Source organism: Ovis aries, chromosome 14 (genome assembly GCF_016772045.2).
Source record: "Ovis aries strain OAR_USU_Benz2616 breed Rambouillet chromosome 14, ARS-UI_Ramb_v3.0, whole genome shotgun sequence".
NCBI lineage: Eukaryota > Metazoa > Chordata > Mammalia > Artiodactyla > Bovidae > Ovis > Ovis aries.
Window position 1 is genome coordinate 52,560,431 of NC_056067.1, and position 19,422 is coordinate 52,579,852.

The 19,422-nt window shown below is 60.3% G+C and overlaps 1 protein-coding gene and 1 long non-coding RNA gene across 3 annotated transcripts in view; one reads left to right on the top strand and one right to left on the bottom strand.

The window, feature by feature from the left end:
• Nucleotides 1-19,422, top strand: part of PPP1R37 (protein phosphatase 1 regulatory subunit 37) — a 37,235-nt gene that overhangs the window by 6,687 nt on the left and 11,126 nt on the right. The gene's annotated exons all lie outside the window — the stretch shown is intronic.
• On the bottom strand, nucleotides 2,289-18,825 carry LOC121816532 (uncharacterized). Its single transcript, XR_006056208.2, has 2 exons — nucleotides 18,697-18,825; nucleotides 2,289-15,690 (listed from the first exon to the last, which is right to left on the bottom strand). It is a non-coding gene; the product is annotated as an uncharacterized LOC121816532 (long non-coding RNA).

The window sequence follows — 19,422 nt, forward strand, 5'->3', positions numbered from 1 at the left end:
GTCCTCGCTGCTCCCATGTCCTCAGCCTTGGCCCGAATTCCTCCTGTGCTCCCCAGTGTTGGGATGTGGTGCGCGCTCAGTCCCTTCTGGCGGAAGGCGAGCGCAGCCTCTCATTTAGTGAATGCCGATGTTAGGGGTCGGGGAAGAAGGCAGGCCCTGCCTCCGTGGAGGTCACGGTTGAGTAAGGGAGCCGCACGGTAAACGGTTCTAATCAAATCAGGGTGCCCAGGACCCTAACTGGGAAGAGCTGATGGGCAAGGCACAGGTGGCTTCTTGGGGAGGAAGGGGCCGTCTCAGGCCTAAAAAAATCACTGGAGTGAGCCAGGTGAGGAGCAGCTGGAAGAAGTGCAGAGGGTTGGAGGCGGAGCCAGTGAGGCGCATCCGAGGAGGAGGAAAAGGCCAGTCTTCCTGGAGTCAGAAGTCGAGGTGGAGGCAGGAGGGTCTGAGGCCAGACTGGGGAAGGCGGGGAGGGACCATCCACCCAGGTGGGGCCTTGTGGGCCCTGTTAGCCTGAGCATGGCAGGGAGCCAGCAGAAGGCTTTAAGAAGGGGCCTGCCCACTGTTTTCAGCAGAACCTTCTGGGAGTGCGGCCTGCAGAGGCTGAGACCAAGGCTGGGGCAGCAAGCCTGAGATTCTCGGCCTTGTGAAGCCCTGCGGTGGCTAGGAGCTTGCATTTGTTTGATTGATTTAATCACCGGATTTATCTGAACCTCTCCCTCCCCAGAAGGTTTTGCACTGTGGTGTTCTCCCCATGGGTCTCTGAGCTCCAACCCCCCAACCCTAGTTCATGCCCCCTGCCCTGGTGTGGGGTGATGGGGTGGTGAGTGGGGGCATCGTGCACTTGGGTGCTTGCACGGCCTCCCCTGTGCCACCTCAGCAACTGGCTTCACCTGTAAAGTCCCCCAGGTCCCACACTTCCCAGATGCAGAGAGCTCTAAAAACTGGGGTCTAACATAATAGAGGAGGCATCCTGTGGTGATTTTCTAAGATCAGGAAATTCTGAGCTCTAGAATATTGGCCCAGCAATTTCCAGTAGGAGACCATGGAGCCCCCAGTGGGCCCCTTCCCCATTTCTGTGAAGCTGTAGTAATGCGAGGCAGCCCAGGCCTCGGGCTTCGGGGCACTCTGGTGCCAGTCCACCGCTGCCCTCTGTCCAGAGGCGCCCGCCTGGCTTCTCTGCCTCAGTATCCCCTCTTGTGTGGGGATTGAGAAACTTGGGAGGTGACTGGACCGGTAACTAGCTATTGCATGCAGTAAGGGCTCGTTAGAGCTGAACGGGGGCCGTGTCCTGGTGACCCTGCCCTGGCTCCCTCCTTTCCAAGAGCAGACTGACCAGCCCGAGACCCTGGGCTGATTGTGAATCCCACCGCGTGAACGCAGACACGTCCTGAAACCTGTCTGTGTCACAGTTTGCTTGTCTGTGGAGCCATTTTGGCACAAGAGGAGTGTGTTTCGAAGCCTCCTGACTCTTGGTGGGGAGCCAGGCCCAGCCTTCCGAGCCAGGGGCACCCCGTAGCCCCTGCAGGCCTGGTGAGAATGCTGGGTCCTTGACTTCACCACTCCCAGGCCGCCCCCATCACTCCCGCCCTGAGCCGGGCCATGCTCGTGTTAGGGCAGCTCCCTCTTGGGGGTGCTTTCTGGGCTGGAGCTGCAACAGGAGGTGGGGGTCTGGTGCTTCAGTTAGGGTGGGACAGGCGGAAGGGGTCCTCTTTCCAGGAAGGGGGTTCCAAGGCCGGGTGCCCCCAGGAAGGACCGACGTCCGTCGTGCTTCGCTTCTGTTTTCTCCCCGCTGGGAAGGCAGTTCCACGAGGGCAGAGCCTGGCTTGGTCTGCCTCCCCTGAGTGTCCCCAGAGCTGCTCGGCAGCCTTCCCCTTGGCGAGTCGTGATGGGGGCAGGTATCCAGTGGGCACCCTATATAAAGTTATTCTCACCCTCTTCCTTACTCTCTGCAGCAGCTCCGGAGCCTTTGCCTCAAGGTGGGGGTGGCGGTTTGAAAGTGTCTGCTGACAGCCGTTCGGCTCATGTGACTTGCCTGACGCCCTCTCCCTTTCCAGCAGAAGCCTGGGGTGGGAGCCCTGTGGTCTGATGCTGCGGAGGCCTTGTCGGATCCCAGCTGGATGTCCTCCCCGGTCGGGTGGATGGGAGCCCGCTGGGGTCAGACTCGTGAGCCACTTTCACGCCCACCCCTCCGTCTCCCCGTAGCCGTAGCCTCCTGCCAGCTGCCACCAGCCGTGTGGTGGGGGAGCTGCTGGTGTTCTGTGCGGCCCTCCCCTTTGTGCGAAGCCAGCACCTTCACGGCTGAAGCCCCTGGGTTCCTCAGAGCCCTGGGGCGGCTGGGGGGAGGCAGGGCGGGGCTGCCGGGAGATGGAAGCCCCCAGTCCCTGCCAGGGAAGGAAGCGACCCTGCGGAGGGTCGGGCTTCAGGATGGCCGCGATGGTGACGACCGTGGTGGGGTGATCGGCGCTCTTCGCGCGCACTCACTGGTTTAATCTTCACAGCAGCCGGAAGGGGAAGGCTGGGGCTCAGGGCTGCCGAAGCCACACGGGCAGTAAAGGGAGGGGCCGCGTTCGAACAGGAGGGAACAGGGCTCACCCTCTGCTCTGTTCCCCAGAAGCCTCCCAGCCTCCTCACCACAGGACAGAGGCTGCGCCCCTGAGCCAGTGGGGAGCCCTTCCCAAGCCGGTGTCCATCCCCGTCCGTCCCCTACCCCCCGGCCCCCCCAGTCTAATCCGCAGACCACGGTTCCCTCTGCCCTACGTCCCCGCACTGGCGCACACGTCGTCTCCAGACAGCGCTGCTCTGCTCTCCCGGGTTCCCGTGGTACCTCCTCCCGCTGTTGTTTGTTTGGGTCTATTTCCCCGCACTGGACCCAGGAACACTGTGAGAGACCGCATCTGTTCCCTCTGGCTCCGCGTGAACACCCCCAGGCCACACAGGGACTCGGAGCCCAGTAGGCCTGCTGACGAGCGCCCCAGGTCGGGAGCCTCAGGCCCCTAACCCAGGCCTGGGCCTCAGAGTAGTTGGGGGCCTGAAAGGGAGCAGGGGCCAAGGAAGATCTTCATAGGGTCGCTTGGACCGTTTGTCCACACTGCCATCCATCCATCCAGCCATCTGTCCGTCCATTCATCCCTTGCCACCGCCTCTCCCCACTGTGTACCAGGTGACGGAGTCCGGACTGCCCTCCCTGCTCACGTCCTCTCTCCATTCCCAGGGAAGCGAGCCCTGTTTCTTCACATCAGGCTTACGGCCCCTTCCCCCCACTGCCTTTCACACCCCATGCGGGAGCTCTAAAATAGCTCGCGAGGCCGTCCCCCGCTGCCTTCACTGACCGTGGCTGGGCCCCCCCTTGCCCGTGTCCTCTCTGGGCTCAAATGCCGTGGCTTCTTCTCAGTTCCAGCCTGCTGGGCGCTCCCCACATCCTGTCCTGGAATGCCCGCCTTGCTCTCACAGCTCTAGCTTGTCCTCAGGTAGCAGCAAACCCTTCTTTCCTGGCCCTCTCACTTGGTTCCCCCCAGAAGGTCAGCGATCTGGTTCTCTGTGGGCCGGAAGGTACTCTTGCACCCTTGGCTGTGAGCATCATGAGGGCGGGGGTGGCTTTGGCTGGGTGCTCCCATATTCCCTGGTGCTCCAGCATGTGGCACCAAGAGAAGGAAGGGCAGGTGGTGCCAGGCCTCAGGGACTAGGCAGGCCACACTCTGGCAGCCCAGGACAGGACAGGAGGAGGGCCCCGAGTCTGCCGCGGGTGTCCCCCTGCCAGATCTGCAGAGCCCGCGGGAGTGCAGGTCGGCCGGCAGGCCCGTCCTGGCTGTGGGCTTGCTGTGGGTCCTCGGCCAAGGCACTGCCTTTCTGTGCAGCAAGGGGGTGTCGAGGTCCCTTCCCACCGTGTGTGTTTCCCTGTCTCTGTCCATAGGCCACCCCCACCATTTAGGGAACGGAGTGCCAGGATCTCCTCACCGTGGGCTGGAGGGCAGGGCAAGAGAGCTCAGGCGGTGGTAACTGGCCCGCCTCTCTGCTTTTGTGGCAAGTGGCCTGATTCCCTGCCCACCAGCGACAGGGGAGTCCCGCTCCCACCCCACCCCAACCCAGCTCAGGCCTCCACCCTCACTCCTTGCCCTGTGATCCCCTTCTCTCCTGATGCGGCTCTCCCGCCTTTAATCACAGTGACTAGAAAGGGCTGTGTTCCCTGGGATGGGGGTTGGGGGGTCCTCTGTCCCCCGGGCCTGGGCTCAGCCCTTGGGGTCTGCGGCGTGGAGCTTCTCTGGGCTCCCCTGCCAAACTGCTGTCTCCCCGTTACACTGCGAGCCCCAGGAGGGCGGGGCTGGGGCGGGGCTGTCCTGGTCACTGCTGTGTCCGGCAGCACCGAGCCTGTGCTTGGCGAGTGTCGTTCCATTAGCATGGAGTTGGGGGGTTGGTGAGGGCAGAGCCTGGAGATAGAGCTGCCCGTGGAGCCCTGCTCAGAGCCCGCATGTCTGACAGCCGTCTGACCCTGGCTGGTCCTGAGCAGACACCTCAGGCCAGTGAGTTCGGGGGGCGGGGGAGGGCAGGGCCATCTGACTTGCTGGGCGGCCGCCAGCTGTTGGGTCCAAATGCCTGTGCTCACTGACCACCCATCCGTGAGGATCCCGCAGGCGCAGGCTCCGCGCCTGTTTCCCACGTGGGGATTATCCGGGGTGGAGGCTGATCGTCCTGGCTGTACAAGTGAGGCGGCAGGCTGGGGTGGCCTGGCACCCAGATGGCTGCTGCTGCTGCTCGGCCACCTCTGCTGCTTTGAGGGGCAGAGTGACACGTCCTCGAGGAGGGCAGCTGAGAGACCTGCCTTGTTGTGCCCCTGGGTTCCCTGCCTGACGTTATTATGAAAGGAGAGGGTTTGGGCTCTGGGGCAGTAGAGATGCCATCTGCAGCCCACGGGGCAGCTGAGCAAGTCCTGCCCGAGGCTCAGCTTTCTCCTCACCCCCTTAGTGTGGGTCGGTGAGGGGAGCTAGGGGTGGAGGGTGTGCGGTCACCTGAGAAGCTCAGGATGGTTGTTACTAAGGGAGAGACCCCTTACTTTGATTCTTTTCTGACTTTACAAATAAGATATGTTCACTGTAAAAAAAAAAAAAAGACTTGGAAAGTCGAAAGAAGAAAATGAAAATCACTTCTTAGGCTTACCATCTGGAATTTTTTTTTAAAAGCTCCTGCTTCTGCTGCTAAGTCACTTCAGTCGTGTCCGACTGTGCGACCCTAGAGACGGCAGCCCACCAGGCTCCCCCGTCCCTGGGGTTCTCCAGGCAAGAACACTGGAGTGGGTTGCCATTTCCTTCTCCAATGCATGAAACTGAAAAGCTCCGCTGAGATGTAATTCACGTATATTTCAGCCATGTAAAGCACACAGTTCAGTTTTTCCCAGAATGGTGCATTTGTCATCACAGTCCATTTTTAGAACGTTTCATTACCCGACCTCCTCTCCCTGCCCCAAGAAACCCTGAGCCCCTGAGCAGGGAATCCCAGTGCCCCGCCCCCGCCCCCTCGGGCCACCGCTGGTCTGCTCTCTGGTCTGCTCTCGTTAGCTTCTGGGCGTTTCCTGGAAGTGGAGTCCTCTTGTGTCTGCCTGCTCTCACCGAGCACGGTGCTCACACTCTTGTGTCTGCCTGCTCTCACCGAGCACGGTGCTCATAGGTGGCCTCTTGTGTCTGCCTGCTCTCACCGAGCACGGTGCTCATAGAGTTGACCCACGTCGTGCCAGTGCTTCATTCCTCGTTATCACTGAATAACATTCCATCGTGTGGATGGTTCATCTCTTTGTCTATTGATGTGCATTTGAGTTATTTCCATATTTTGGCCGTGATGAATAGTGCTGCTGTGGATGTTCACATTCAGGTTTTTGTGTGGACCCAGGCTTTCATTTTTCTGAGATTTCTGTGAGATTGCTCGTTCATCAGGCGACTCTAACCCTCTGAGCAACTGCCAGACCATTTTCCCCGGGCGGCTGCCCCACTTAGCGCTCCCCTCCACCGGGTGAGGCTTCCGCTCCCTCGCGCCACATCCTCCCTTCCTCGTCGGGCCCTTAGATCCCAGCCACCCCACTGGTTTTGATCTGATCTGCGTTTCCCTGACGGCTGATGGTGTTGAGCATCTTTTCACACGCCTCTCAGCACTCGTATGTCTTCTTGGGAGACATGTCTGTTCAGATCCTTGGCCTGTTTTAAAGTGGGATCGTTTGTCTTCTGGTTAGGCTGTAAGAGTTCTGTATATATTCTGGATGCAAGACTCTTTATCAGAAGCGACGCGCACCACCTGGAATGTCGTCAGCGTGAAATGCCAGAGCACTTCCTTCCCATCTCTTCAATGGCTAAGTCACAGTGCCACAAACCCGTGAAAATGAAACTGGGCAGAGTCTGGGTATACAGTTGAATGTCCTGCATTTTCACCTCATTTTTCCTTTTTTTTTTTTTTTTTTTTTTTTAACAAAGCATGATTAAAATCCGCCATCAGGCTGTTGTAATTTATTCCAGCCATTCCGCGTTGCTGAGCATTTAGGCCCTTTCCAGTTTTCAGCTGCATGAATAATGCAGCGACGTTCAGCCTTGTCCATAAATTTTTCTGTTGTCACGGGGAGCTTTCTCAGAAGAAATTCTTAGAAGGTGGTTTTACCAGGTCAGAGGGTAGGAACCTTTGAAGTCTCATATACAGTCTGTGCTCACAAAGGTCTGGAAGCCTCGAGGGACAGCACTTGGTTGTATCTCTTGATTTTTTTCTTTTTTAAAGAATGAATGAATAATACTTGCATTTGGGTGTCTTGGTGCCCAGATGGTGTTTGGTTTTAATGAGCCTTCTTGAACTAGTAGTTAACTTGTTTCTTGTTACCGCGTTAGTTGCTTCTTCATGCACTGGGCCCATTTTTGTTTGGGGACGTTTTGTAAGCCCCGTGTCTCTATTTCGGATATCCACTCTTGGGCATTACATCGTGTGCAGATATAGTTTTCCTCATTTATCATTGGCCTTGCTGGAAAGCTGGAGGTGGGGGAGCCTCCTTAAAAAGTGTCCCTGTGGCCTTTGCTCTTTGCTGGCTTTCTGCAGCAGGGAGGGCTGGGTGGGTGGGGGGTGGTGGGCTTGGCCCGGGCCCTGGTGGCACTGCGGTGGGGAGGGGGGTCGTGTTAGTGCGGCCAGGCCCGGTGCAGAGGGGATAGCAGGTTCCGAAGAGGTTCTCCTGGAAACACACCTGCAGCTGCTGTTCGCTGAGCACCAGGCCGAGCCACCCGGCGAAGCTGGTGGGGCCCCTAGTTGGTGACCTGGCGCCATCTGTCACTTGCGGAGGTCACAGCCCTGTGCGGAACGTGGCCAAAGCCCCGTCCCTGGGCACGTCCAGTCTGCCTCACCCCCAGGAATCTAGACCCCCCGCTCCTCCATCGTCTACAGCCTGGGCCTCTGTGCTGGCTCTCCTGCCTGAGAGGCTCGCCCCACCTTCCGTGGGGTTACCACTGGTCTGCTGACATCCACTCCCTGCCTTGTGTCTGCCTTTTCCATCGGAAGGGACTTGAGGGGGGGATGGTCCAAGGCTGCGTTCACTGCCTCAGGGTGTTCCCTTGGAACTGCACCTGCCCCTGAAGAGGAGCGTTTGAGGGGCTGAATGAATTTCTGCCTCGTAACTCGTCTTTTAGGTCTCAACCTAAATGTTCCTCCCTCTGCAGGCCTTTCCTGGTTACAGCCTCCAGTCTAAGTGATCATCACCTGTGTTTTCCTCTGAGTGCTTTCTTGCTTATAATTTGTCACTTTTATTTGTGTGATCATCTGTCTGCCTCCTAGCAGTCTCTCCCTGAGGGCAGGGATCCGGGTCTGTTTTGTGCTCTGTTGTCCGCCCAGCCCAGGTTGCTTGAGAAAGAATGAATGAGCATGTCCTTCAGCACCCAGACACACCTCGTGAGGCTGCGTGGCGGTGCTCCCCTTTCATAGGGGAGGAAAGTCAGGTCGGGCAGCGAGAAGTTCCAGGCACTCAGTGCCCATCCCTGGAGCCTTCACCACACCAGTAAACAGCTCACAGTTATTGGATTTTACAATTCCAAACTAAAGTCCCGAGTGCCTCTGAGTGCAGCTGGCCATCTGGTGCCCCATCCGGAAGCCTGAGGCAGGCAGCCTGAAATAGCCGGCCTGGTTGTCCCCTGATGGCCCTCAGCTTTCTCAGGGGTCGCCTTCCCTGAGCTGGGCCCGTTGCCTACCCAGGATTTCAGTAAGCGGGAGCGATGGGAAGCAGGGAGCCAGCGAGTGATTTGCAGGCCTTTTTCAGGTGCCACAGTGCCCCCAGCCCTGCGTTGGGTCCCTTGCCTATTTACTTCACTTGACCCTGACGATGACTTTCAGTTCCCCAGAGGTGCCGCAGTTCTCTGTCCTCTGAGCCTTTGCACTTGCTGTTCCCTTTGCTGCAACACACTTCTCCCTCCCTCTAGTTATTTTTTTGGCTGCACAGAGTAGCTTATGGGATCTTAGTTCCCCGACCAGCCCAGCCCAGGCATTGAACTTGTGCCCCCTGCAGTGGAAGCGTGGAGTTCTGACCCCTGGACCACCAGGGAATTCCCTGCTTCCCTCTGCTTTTAAAATTACTGTTATTAAGTTCTTTTTACGGCATTTAAACTATGTATGTACCATACACGTAAGTTGAAGTGTAGTAAAATAAAGACCCGTGAGCCTACCTTCCAATTTAGGGCTGAGAACATTACCATTAACTCAGCTCTGTCTGGGAGGGAGGGTGGATGGAGCCCAGAGACCCATGACTGCTACCCTGAAGGTTGCGATTGTCATGCCCCCCCCCCTTTTTTTTTTTAAAGTTTTATCACCTGTGCGTGTATGATGAAAAACTATGGAGTTTGGTTTTGCTTGTTTCTGAGTGTTATAAAAATGACGGTGTGTCATGAGTGGAGACCTGGTGCCCTCCTTTCCCCTCAGCGTTGCGTGTCTCACTTCCATCCATGGAGATGCTCCCGAGCCTTCCGTTGCATGGCTCTGCCTTAGCTTGTCCTCGATGGACGTTTGAGCTGTTTCTGGCTTTCGGTCTGACACACTGGCGCAGCTGTGAACTTTGTGTGCGCGTCGCCTGGGGTGTGAGTGAGAAGTCCTCCAGGGTACAGACCTCGGGGTGGACTTGCTGGTTGCAGTTGGGGCTGCGCAGTGGTGCATGATCACACCCAGCCCTCTCAGGGGCCTCTTTCCCCCCCTTACCTGGGGAACTCCTACTCAGACCCCCCTGGGTCTCCTCACCGCCACTCCCACTTTCTTTCCTTCAGTAGACGGAGCACCTGCCGTGGACCAGGCACGGTTATGTTATATTCCGGGATGAGATGGTGAGTGAGACTCAAGCCCCTGTGCTCACGTGACCGGTGTTGTTAGGTAGCCCCTCCTCCAGGAAGCCCTCCCTGATCCCCGGGTCAGGTTAGGTGCACTCCTGGGCCCTTCCGCCTTAGTCCTGCCCCCTCGGGGTCATCACTCTCTGGGAACTGCTCTGTCTCCACTGTGGAGGCTGGGATCAGAGGTGTTTTGAATGCTGTGTCCCCAGCATCACCCTCCAGGGGTGGAACATAGAGCGGGTGTTGAGTGAAGGATCCATTGAATTGCTGCTGAGACACTGACCCTTGAGGCAGGTGGGATTAAAGAGAGAAACGGAGTCCAGTATCCAGTACTCGGAGTTAAACTTGGGACCCTGGCAGAAGGAGGGACCGTGGCCTCTGCCCTGGGCAGCTGAGAGGAGCTGCCGCCCGGCTCTTGCCACCTCAGTCAGTGGGTGGGCTAGGCAGGGGTGCCTCACTGAGCAGTGGGAGTTAAGAGTTGGCACACGCGTTTCTTTGAAGAGGGCAGGACTGGGAGGCTGTGGTGAGCCTCACAGACATGGACGAGGCAGGCACCAGGCGTCCCGGAGGAGCGGTGGGCGCTGCTCAGGGCTGTCGATCAGTAACCGCAAGGGTGGCGGTGGCTGGTGTTGGCAGAACGCCTGCCCGGTGCCGGGCACAGCGCTGACACCATCCATGCGCCAGCCGGCCCTGTCCACACCCTGTCCCTCGGGGTAGGTGGATCGTTGCCCCATTTCACAGACGTGGGGGGACGGTGAGACGCAGAGGGGGGAGTCCGGCTCGCCCGGCCCACTGGGAGTGGAGCAGCATCTCCCGTCTGCAGGCAGGGGGGCGCTGGCTTAGAGCTGCGCTGCCGGCCTGGGCTCCTCCTCGTCCCGCCGCCCTGTGGGTCCTCCTCTGTCCCCAAGCCTTCACTCCTGTGCCCTCAGGTGTCCAGCCCTGGGTAAATATTTGTCTCTGGGCAGGCAGGAGTGGTGCGACCAGTATTTCCGAGACAGGTGCCCGGGGACAGGTGGACGCAGCTGGCCCGGGGCGGAGCGCGAGGAGCCTCCGGGCAGCGCCGAGCCTTTGTTTGCCTGGGGCTCCGCTCGCTCTCCAGGTGTCAGCTCACGTCCGCGCTGACAGCGGGCCGGCCGGTCGACCAGCCCCAGCCTCCCGCGAAATGAGTCACATAAGTGATCTTGGTGACTGCTGCTAGAAGCCTCCCTGTGTGTGTGTGTGTCTGTGTGTCTGTGTGTCTGTGTGTCTGTGTGTCTGTGTGTGTGATTGGCTCCGTTTTCCAGAAGAGGAAAGTCAACCAGAAAGAGACCAGGGCCTTGTCCTGTGGCGGCTGGGGTCTGGTGGGAAACTGTTGGGGCCGCGTGAGGTACATGAAGGCGCTCACGGGAAGGTCACAGAGGCCTCTGGGCGCTCCTGCGGGGCGGGGGGATCAGAGCTGATGGGAAGAGCGGGCCCTAGCTCTCCGGGCCACAGTGCGGCTGACTCGCTCCCCTCTCCGGTCACTGGCCATCCTGGTGGTCATGCAGGCTGAGCAGAAATCCCACATCCTTCCTGTCAAGTGGGGCCTGAGAGGGCCAGGCTCAGCCTCGTGGGGCTTGGGGACAGCTCAGAGAAGGGGACCTGGGCTCCTCAGACAGCGCAAACAGACATTGCCAGACGCACCATCTGCCTCCAGGGGCCATGCCCTCTGCACCGGCCTGCACTGTTCTGGGTCAAGAAGGTGGATTCACATCACGAGGCAGAAAGCCACCAGTCACACACACGCACACACACACTCCAGGAGACAGCTCTCAGTGTCTCTCTCACACACACACACACCCCCCCAGAAGGCAGCTCTCAGTGTCTCTCACACACACACACACACACACACACACACACACACACACTCAGGAGACAGCTCTCAGTGTCTCTCACACACACACACCCCCCAGAAGGCAGCTCTCAGTGTCTCACACACACACACACACTCCAGGGACAGCTCTCAGTGTCTCTCACACACACCCCCCCCCCCAAGGCAGCTCTCGGTGTCGCACGCTCACACACACGCGCACACACACACACACACACACACACTCCAGGAGACAGCTCTCAGTGTCTCTCACACCCCCCCCCCCCCAGAAGGCAGCTCTCAGTGTCTCTCTCACACACACACACACACACACACACACTCCAGGAGACAGCTCTCAGTGTCTCACACACCCCCCCAGGAGGCAGCTCTCAGTGTCTCTCACACACACACACACACACACACACACACACACACACACACCCCAGAAGGCAGCTCTGAGTGTCGCACGCGCACACACACACTCCAGGAGACAGCTCTCAGTGTCTCTCTCACACACACCCCCCCCCAGAAGGCAGCTCTCAGTGTCTGTCTCACACACACACACACACACATCCCCCCCCAGGAGGCAGCTTTCAGTGTCTCACACACACACACACACACCCAGGAGGCAGGTCTTAGTGTCACACGCACACGCACGCCCCACCCGCCAGGAGGCAGCTCACAGTCAAAGCCCCACCGTGGGCACTTGTGTTGGGTCGTGCTGCGGCTCCACCCAGTACTGGGCTGGACACGTTGTCTTGGTGGTTCAGCATCAGCGGACGTTGAGCTCTGTGCCCACCCACGTGTGCTGGGCATGCAGCACCACCAGGGAGGCGAGAGGCAAGTCAGCCTCGCCACCACAGACCCACTTTGGGGGCGGGAGGACGATGGAGCCTAGGGCCGGCGCAGAGAAGAGGAGGCGCAGCTGGTGGGTCAGCGCGAGGCTTAGGTGAGCCTTAGACACCTCGGACTGTCCACCCCCACCCTGAGCCAGCCGCACACGCCTCTCTCCTGGCCGTGTCCTTGGAAAGCACCTGACCTCCCTGGGCCTCTCTTTCCTCTTCTGGAAAGCTCGAGGCAGCGTGTACTGTGGACAGAAAGCGTCGGGTGTGGTTAAGGGCAAGGGTTGTGGGGACTTCGTGATGGTCCGGGGGTTCAGAATCCCCCTTGCAGGGCAGGGGACGCAGGTTTGATCCCTGGTCAGGGGAATTAAGACCCCGCGTGCCACAGAGCAGCTGGGCCTGCGTGACACAAGGAAGATCCTGTGTGCTGCAACTAAGGCCCGCCGCAGCCAATTAAGTGATAACAGAGGAAAGGAGCCAGGACCGCGGAGCCGGGCTGCTTAGGCCTGAGCCCCACTCCTCCCACTGGCTCTGTGGCCTCTGGTGGGCTCCTCACCTTCCCCTGCTTCAGGTTCGCTTTTCACCTGGGGAGTAAGTCCGCCCTCACCTGGTTGCCGGAAGCAGTAAGTGTCGTAAACGCCAGCAAGGTGCTGTCCCTGTGTGTTTGCTGCCGTGAGTAGCAGTGCCTTGGAATTAGAAGGGGCTGTCTCACGGCTGGCGCGTGGGTCCTTAGGATACCCTGTGTGACCGTGCCCCGTGACCTCCCCCTCCCCCTAGAGCACCCTGGAGCTTCAGCAAGCTCCTGCTGAGGGGGAGGCTCCGTGGTGGGCCGAGCTGAGTCGTCTGTGACTTAGAAAGCTTCCGGCACCTTCAGATTGCACGAGTTTCTGTAGCAGGATCTTCAGATGAGCCGAGCGGTTTGGAAGGTTATGCGGGTCCGCAGGTAGAGTAGCCAGGCCCTCCCTCTTCCTGGCCTGGGACTCCTGGCTGGTTGCATAAGCGTAGCCCACCCCCTGCAGCTGGTGTCCCTGATCCTGCCTCCCCTCCCCCAGTCATGATGCCTCCCTCCCGAGAGGGACAGGGAAGACCACGCTTATCACCCAGGGAGCTATGGGCATCGTAGCCCCTTCGCAGGCCTGGGGAGGGGCCCGGAGTCTGAGAAGATAGGACTGACCCAGCCTCTCCTGAGGGGCCTCCTGTCCAGGGCACGGTGTGGCTTCCTGCCCCCATCACATGGCTCTCTGGGGAGAAAGGAAGAGAGACTTCATGCTATTCACGGAGCGAGTCATTCATTTGCCGCAGTGATGTCTCTAGACTCAGGGAGCCCTTGGTGTAGGACAGAGAGTGAACAAGGAAGCAGATACCAATTGGGGTGCATCTCGTGAGGCCCCAGAGGGATGTGGTGAAGAATACGGGTGTGGGGGCACTGATTTAGGAAGGGGCCAGAGAAGGCTTCTCAGAAGTGGCAACATTGGAGCTGAGACCTGGATGACAGGTTAGGAAGGGGGTGTGGGGAGGGGAGTGCTCTGAGCCACAGCAACAGCAGTTGCCAACCTAGAGGCAAAAACAAGCAAGGTCGGGCCGGGGAGGTCTGCGCGCGGGGATGGGGGTAAGAGCGCTGCAGGATCGAGTCAGGGGCCTTGTCCTGGGGTGAGGAGTTGCAGCCTCAGTCCCAGCGCAGGGGCAAGCCATGGAGACTCAAAGTGCCAGAGGCCAGCCCGTTCCTCACCACGGTCACCGCGGCTCGTTACGTGCCTGCCTGTCTCCGAAGGGCAGAAGCTGCGAGGTGGGGGTTTTCCTTTTCTCGGGGACCTGCTGGAGTGTCCTCACACATGCTCACCATGTTTCTGAAGGTGCACACCCAAACACACCCCTGGGGGTCTCCCCAGCCCTGCCTCAGCTCTGCCAGGGACAGGCAGGGGCCCACCCGAGCGAAGGCCCAGGAGACCAGGCTGGCTGGAGTGAGGGGCGGCAGCCCCTGGCGCTGGTGTGGCTCCAGGACAGATGGAGCTTGGCATCACCAGTGGTGACATGGGCACCCTCTGCTGGGAAAGTTAGTGCTTCCAGCCTGGGCGTGACCTCCGCTGCCTCGGTCCCTCTGAGCTACGGAAAGGCTGGCAGGGGTGGAGGAAGCCCAGTGCTTCGTCATCGGGAAGAATAACTCATGACCATGTCCCTTCGTTTCTCCCGAGGAGTCACAGGCAGAGGCTTTTTTTGGAGCCAGCTGTGCTGCTAGAAACCCCTGCTGGTGGAAGTCGTCCTAGCAAAGGCCGCTGCTCCCCTCCGCTCTGTCTGGGCCCTGTCACTCCCCCGGCCTGGCCCCCAGAGCACCCTGTGGCTGGGTCCTGGGGGAGCCCCCGGCCTGGCGGGGGGAAGGCCTGAGGAGTCATAACCGCCGTGGGCACGGGCACCTGAGGGCGCTTCCTCCTGGCGGACACGGAGCCGTGGAGCTGACTTCGGCCGACTCTGGAGGCCGTAGTGGCCCAGCCGTGAGGGAGGAGGCCCTGAGTGTGCGTCCTGTGTGCCCACTCAGGTGTCGCCTCCTCTCGGCACCTGAGTTTGTCTGTCTTAGGTTGGGGGCCTGATCACCTCCCCTTCCCAGGGGTGCTGTGAGGCGTCAGCTCAGGCACATGAAGGTTGTCACCATGGGTGGGCTCCGTGCAGAACTCAGGGACGCTGCCATCAGCAGGCCAGTGCTGGAGCCCTCGGTCGCCCCGCTTCACCACCGTGTGCCTCAGATTCCCCGTGACAGCCCTCCGTCTGGGTGCCCTGTCCCCCTGGTGTGGGTCTGAGGCCCAGCTTTGTATTCCTCCCTTCCTTCCTGCAGCCCATATTGGCTGATCACCTGCTGGGCCAGACCTGACTGTGTGATTAAGGTTGTCGTGAAAGGCTGGCCTTAGCGTCCCTCAAGCTTCCTCCCTCCAGTCCCAAATGCTGCCCTGGGGCCCTGTGTGGACCACCAGCTCTGAGCTGCCCCCCATTTAACTTTTCATTATGGACGTCTTCCAACATAGCAACTGTAGGAGTATGATGAACCCGCTTTCCGGCTTCAGTAACGACCCGTATGTGGCCAGTCTTGACCCTCAGGCTGCCTTGCCCCCATTATTTTGCGGCAAATCCTAGATACCCACCATCCCCCTATACGTTCTTCTAAGTTGCTTCTGAATTGGCGGGGGCGCTCAGCCTCAAGCCAGCCACCTTCTGTTGTTGGTGGTCATCTCCCCCAGATCTCCCCCAGTGCAGGATGAGAGCGTGCTCCCTGTGGCCCTGTACACGGTACACGACGCTCGGAGAGGATCGGCCTCCACCCCCCCACCCCCCACCCCCCGCCAAAGGAGGCTCCCCGCCCCAGGGCGAGGCTCCGGAGGCTGCCAGGAAGGCCGTCACGCTCCGATTCCTGGGCGGCGTCCCTTGCTGCACCGTCGCTGGGTTAGCTTGCTTTCTAACAACGAGCACTGTTCCGTGAAAGGTGGTGTTCACCGGCATACTCTTCTGTTCCGCGCCATGGGTAGTAACCTTTCAAGGATCTCTGAATGAGTCTCCAAGAGTGGAGGCGCTGGACCAAAGGGCACACGCATTTGTCTTTCGGCGTGCTGATCGGTTGGTGTAGCCACACTGCTGCCGAAAGGGGTTGTGCCTGTCGCTGCGCGCCCGCCTCCCACGGTCACCAGCAGGTGCTGTCCGGCTCATGGGGTTGGCCTGTCTGAAAAATACATCAGTGTACTTGCATTTAATTCGAATCCCTCTTTATTCTGAGAATGAGCGTGGAAGGATTCCGAACCTTAGTTTCCATCTTTGGGGACTGGACTGGAGGAGGCCGTCGTCAAGGGGTGGCGGGGAGAGCTCAACGAGGCCCCCTCCCGAGCCGAGGAGCCATCGCGGTGGCTGGAGACGCAGGGTGTGGACAACGCAGAGGGGGCCAGCTGCGGCCTCTGCCTCCCGCTGGAGAAGCGCCCCTGGGCAGGTCACTTCCCATCGCGTGCCTCACCTGGAAGGCAGGGTGACGATGCCTACCCAAGGCGGGTCACGGGGCATTTCTGGCAGTCTGGGCCCTGGTATCCTGCCCGCCTCCCTCCAGGCTCTTCTGTATTCTTCTGCATGTGGAGCTGACCCCCTGCCCCACGATGTCAGAAGGCCCTGTCTGCCTTCAAGGCCTGGGACAGTGGCCTGGCGTGCGCTCCGCTCTCTGCCTCTCCCTCCCCACCCTGTCACAGTGCCTTCTCTGCGCCTGGCCCTGTTAGGGACAGTGCAGGGGATGTGCGGGGAGCCCAGGGGAAGGAGCCTGACCAGCGGGGGGACATGGAGGGCTCCCCAGAGAAGGGGGCCCCTGAGCTGAGGGTTGAAATGAGACTGTCCTGCCTAAGAGGAGAGAGAGAACGAGGTGAGGTGAGGCCCTGAGCCTTTCTGGGAAAGGAGTTTCGAGTGTGGCTGGAGCACACTGCTGGCGGGGGTGCAGGGGCTCCATGAGCAAGTCTTCACGGGGGCTTCTGAGACCTAGCTTCCCCCTCCACCTTGTCCCAGCTCAGTCCAGAACATGCACAGCGCCCCCAGAGGGCCTCCGTGGATGGACTGCATGCTCCTCCCCCCAGATAAGAACCCCTGGAGGGTGGGGATTCCTCCCCGCGTCCAAGCCCTCCCTGTCCTCCCAGTGCCAGCACACAGCTTGGCAAGGCCTGGCCTGGGAGGTGTGGGCTGACGAATAGGAAGATGGTATCTAAGTGGGAATTCTGGGTTAGAAGCCTCACTCCAAGGGGCTGAAGGCTGAAGGGGGATTCTATTGTCTTCTGGATCTGCGGAGCCTTGACTAGCTTGACTTCTGGCCTCGCTGGATCCTGTGTCTCTCTTCTCCTCTGGGCCCACCTCTCCCAAGTCAGCTTTATTCTTGGGAGGCACTCTCCCCTTGGTGGATTCCGGAGTGGCTGCTCCAAAAGCGGGAGGCCACCTCGTCCACCCCTGGAGACGCGAGCTCTTTTTTCCTGACAGCCCTGCAGGGGTCATCCCCCTGTCCCTGGCGAGTCACTGAAAGGAGGCTGCGGACAGGGCACCTCTGGGGAGGATGGCGGGACATGGAGGTAACGCAGACGTCCCACCTGGGGCCCGGGGATGGCGGTGTGAGGGCGGTGGGGCCCGGGTGCTGACTGCCCGGGGCAGCGCGGGGAGACGCAGACAAGGCAGCCTCACTGTGGGGGTGTGCTGTGAGCCTGGCACACCACCTGCCCGGGGGCTGCTGGCCAGGTGCCCCCTGAAGGTGTGAGCCCAAGCGGCCTGGGTCGGCGAGGATGGTGTTCCCCAGATGGTGAGGCATGGGCCACAAGAGCCTGGGTGCCCTGCAGGGCTGGTCACTGCAGTGACCTTGCTGCTGTGAGGCTCTGGTTTCCTCTCTGTCGGGCAGGGTGATGGTGACGGTGCCCTTCTGTCTGGGGTAGGAAGGGCGTGACAGGACCCTCTGAGGGTGGGCTCCGCAGATGCTCTGACCAGGCCCTGGGAGTCAGGACCACGTGCGGTTAGAACCCAGGCCTGGCTCCAGGCCACCCAGTAGCCTCAGCCTCCCTCTTCAGCTCTGGGCGCCAGTCCCGACAGCCTCCCTGTTAGGGGACTCAGGGGGCTTCCCGCTCCCTGGCCCTGGTCTCTGCAGACGCAGTCCTCCCCAGACCTCGGATACCCCCTGACACTGCTCTGAACCAGCCTGGTGGCTCCTGTCTCGTACAGAGTGGAGTGCTCGCTGAGGCCCGCTGGGTCCCCGCCCCTGCGCCTCTCCTGGTGGCCTGGATCCAGCCCCGCCTGTCCCCCTGCTGTCCTGCCTCTCTGCTCCCCTGGGCTACTGCCCCCTGCTCTCTGTCTCTCTCATCTGTGTCTGCAACCTGCTTTTAAAGCCTCAGGAGTGAGAACTGGCCCCCATCCCCTTGTCCCCCCCACCCACCCCACCCCCCCACTCCCCCACTGCTGCTTCCTGGTTTTGACACCCACTGGGGTGACCACAGCCCCAGGCTGACGCAGGTATGGCCTGAGCCACCGCCGCCCCCTGGTACACCCCGTCCTTGCCTCTCGTGGGTGCTTTTGCACCTGTGTGCAGAGGAGAGAGCCCTCTCGGCCGTCACCTGACGCCTGGCATCGGGTTTCTGTGCCCCTTTGTGCGGCAGGGGTGGGGGAGCGGTCTCGTTTGCCCCATAGCCTCTTCCTGGGAGACTGGCACCAGCTGCACATGGGCCTCGCTCCCCACAGCTCACACCTTCGCCCCGGCCCCTGCCTCCCTCCGGGCCCGTCAAGGTCATGTGAGAATGGAGCCATATTCCAGTTACAGAGCAGGACAGGTCGGAGTGTGCATTCCAGCCCGGCCGCTCCTGACTCCATGACCTTGGACAGATGACTTGCCCTTTCTGAGCTTGCTTCCCCTGATTACAAAGTAAAAATGCACCTGCCAGACTCATAAGGTCACGCAGCTGGCCGGACAAAACTGCATAGAAAGTGCTCAGCATGGTGGCTTAGACGGAATAAGTGCCCGATGCCTGGCAGTGGTGGCCGCAGCCACCATCGCCACCTTTACCAGCTGTGTCTCCTGCCAAGCCAGGCCCTGTGCTGGGCAGCTCCGTGGCGGGTGCTCTCATGCCCCTCTCTCCTGAGACCCTCCAGATTCCCTTTCAGAGAGGAAAAGAGTCATTGTGTTCATCACAGCCTCACAGGATGAGGATCGGAACATGGGTCCTCTTACCTGAAGCAGTGACCTCTTCGCATCCCACTCCTGGCGCCCGGGGGTGCGCCCCTCACCGCACCTCCCCTCCTCTCTGACGGCTGCTTACACCAGCCCCTGCCCAAATCAGACCTTGGCAGCCGTGGCTATGGGAGCTGGAAACACACTCACAGGCGTGTCCTCCTCGCACACGCCTCACCAACCATTCCGTCACTCAACAGGTGCTTTGTTCTCTTCTGGGTCCCCGCCTTCCAGTGTGGGGACAAAACAGGGCAGTGACGGCCAGCCAGCCTCGAGGAGCACTCCGGAGCGTGAGCTCAGCCCTGGCCTGAGGGGTGTGCTGTGCTGACTCAGTGCACACTCACCCTGGGAGGAGTCCCGCTCGGCCCCGTTTTCAGAGTCGGGTGGTTGAGGGGCAGACGTTCCGTCGTTTTGCTCAGAGTCATAGGGTTTAAGTTGGGAGCCAGGACTTGGTCCCAGGTGCTCCGGCTCCGGAGCCCGTGCTCAACCACGCTGCAAGACCCCGTGTCTCCGGTAAGCCACGTCCAGGCAGGGCCTTCCTGAGCTCACGGGGGTGGGGGGCAGCCAGGCCCCAGGCCCCCGACTGCAGGCTGGAGCTGGGCCCTCACTACTTTGCAGCCTTGCCCTCGGACCCTGGGGCAGGGCTCTGACTCAGGCCTCCCAGCCTGGCCCAGCCTGGCGGCCAGTGACCTCACCGTGTGAGCGGTTCTCCTCACCCTAGCTCTC